This window comes from Triticum dicoccoides, chromosome 3B (assembly GCF_002162155.2).
Source record: "Triticum dicoccoides isolate Atlit2015 ecotype Zavitan chromosome 3B, WEW_v2.0, whole genome shotgun sequence".
Taxonomy (NCBI): domain Eukaryota; kingdom Viridiplantae; phylum Streptophyta; class Magnoliopsida; order Poales; family Poaceae; genus Triticum; species Triticum dicoccoides.
This window is the reverse complement of record NC_041385.1, coordinates 662,687,370-662,689,895: the sequence shown is the minus strand read 5'-3', so window position 1 is coordinate 662,689,895 and position 2,526 is coordinate 662,687,370. Positions and strand designations below refer to the sequence as shown.

The 2,526-nt window shown below is 56.0% G+C and overlaps 1 pseudogene; it reads left to right on the top strand.

Moving 5' to 3' along the window:
* Positions 1-2,219, top strand: part of LOC119281774 — a 16,059-nt pseudogene extending 13,840 nt beyond the window's left edge.
* Positions 2,220-2,526: the final 307 nt, after the last annotated feature.

The window sequence follows — 2,526 nt, the reverse complement described above, 5'->3', positions numbered from 1 at the left end:
CTCCTCCAGGTGCCGGCGACGGTGCCGTCCGTGACGGTGGCCACACCCCGGAGACGCGTGCCACCTCTTCGGACATGCCACAACACCACCCCGCATGTATGAGTGAGGGCCCGGTACGACGCTCCGGTGGCATTGCTACCCCCCAGGGCCCCCGTCCCGCCTAACCCTGGAGCGGTTGACCACGGGATCTAGCCCTTTGACTTTGCACGGACGGGCTTTGCCCAGTGGATCTCTCCACCCGGTTGTGTCGGGTCGGCCCAGAGGGACACCGGGGAGCAACATCCGGGCCAAACCCACAGCTAAATCCACTTCATGTAGACCAGACGCGTCCGTTCCCCCCCCCTCCAGGTGCCGGCGGCGGCGCCGTCCGTGACGGGGCCACACCCCGGAGATGCATGCCACCTCTTCGGACATGCCATAACACCATCCGGTTGTGGTAGGTCATCCGATATATATAAACACTTGGAGCAAAGTCCCCTTCGTATAGACCCGATGCGGCTGTTCCCTATTCTAGTTGTCGGCTGGCGGCGGCACCGTTCGTGAGGGGGGTCACAACGCTCTGTACAGAACCGAAAAATAATGTATGTATGCTTATTAACACATACTGTATGTAAGTTAGTTAAATAAAAATAATAAAGAAAACAGTGAAGAAAAAGAAAAAAAATTATATGTATGCTTATTAACACATACTATATGCTTATTAACACAATCTATAGGTATGCTTATTAACACATACTGTATGCTTAATAATAATAATAATACTATATGGGAAAAAAGAAAAAAACTATGCCATATGTGCGGCGAGGGCAGATGGACAGCGCCGCGGATCGATGACGTGTCGGCTATGCCGACGGCTGCCGTCGGCATAGCTCCTGGTCGGTGCGCTCTGGATCGTTGACGTGTCACCCGTATCTATGCCGACGGCCACCGTCACGACCGTCGGCATAGATTTGACGTCGTTAGCCGGCCGTGATGATAGTTGTCAGCGGGCCCGCATCTATGCCGACGGCTTATATATGCCGACGGCAGCTGTAGGCGTAGTCTAGGATAAGCCGACGGCCTATATATGCCGACGGCTGCTGTCGGCGTAGACACGGATAGCCCGACGGCCATTGTACGCCGATGGCCAGGAGCTAGCTGTCAGCATATCTTGGACTAGGCCGACGGCAGCCGTCGGCATATATATGGCTGTCGGCGTAGAGCCCTGTTCCGGTAGTGACACGACGCTCATCACTCCTGACAACAGGGTCCTTGACCGGAGTTGTATGGGCGACAACGTGTTCTGGGCTATCAGAGGCGGCGGAGGCGGGAGCTGGGGTATGGTGTACGCTTGGAAGCTCCGGCTCGTTCCGGTTCCTCGCAACGTCACCGTGTTCACCGTCGGCCGGACCGATCCGGTCGAACTCATCGCCGACTTACTTCACAGGTGGCAGTATGTTGGGCCCAATCTACCGGACGAGTTTTATCTCTCCGTGTATGCTCCTACCGGGTCGACGGACGGCAACGTCTCCATCTCCTTCACCGGTCAAGTGCTAGCGTCAAAAGAGCATGCCTTGTCGGTTCTCAGCCAAAGCTTTCCAGAGCTGGGCTTGACCGAGCCAGACCTCTCAGAAATGAGCTGGGTCGAGTCGACGGCCAAGTTCGCCGGTCTGAGCACGGTGGAGGACCTGGTGAACTGGCGTCGCCAGCCAAAGCAGTACTCCAAGAGCAAGTCCGACTATGTGCAAGCACCGATCTTGAGGAACGACATGGTCGAGATCGTCCGGTACCTTTCGACCGGGCCGACCGGGTCCATCCAGCTGGACCCCTACGGCGGCGCCATGGCGCGGGTCGGGAGCGCCGAAGCACCGTTCCCGCACCGCGCCGGGAACCTCTACAGCATCCAGTACAACGTGAACTGGGACCGGCCGCAGGTAGCCCGCGCGGAGGAGTACATCGGATGGTTCAGGTCGTTCTACAAGTACATGGCCCCCTTCGTCTCCAAGGATCCCCGCGCTGCGTACGTGAACTACCTCGACCTCGACCTGGGCGTGAACAACTGGACGTGGGCTGCCGGTGGCTCGTCCGCGCAGGCGGTGGCTCGTGCGAGGTCGTCGTGGAGGGAGGCGTACTTCGGAGGGAACTTCGACCGGCTGGTCCGTGCTAGGACGGTGGCCGATCCTGACAGCGTGTTCAACAACGCACAGAGCATCCCTCCCTTCAATATTAGAGCCGAGTAGCATACATGATGCTTGCCAAATGACAAATCTGGCCGTCAGCAGATATGTGTACTTAGTGACGAATAAAATAAGACCAGATTGAGTTACTGCTTTGTCACAAGAATAACCTGTATAGTTTTTTCAACTATAGGTAAGTCCATCAAAAGCTTACTCAACCATTGTGCCTCACCGAGCTTTGCTACAGCTACGCAAAATAGTTACGAAACATTACGTATGAGATTAGTTGGCCAGTTTTGATTAGCGGAAAGGGGGGCCATCCTGAAAATCAGGGGGGAGAGGTTAGTGAGAGGAAGACACGTCTCTACGT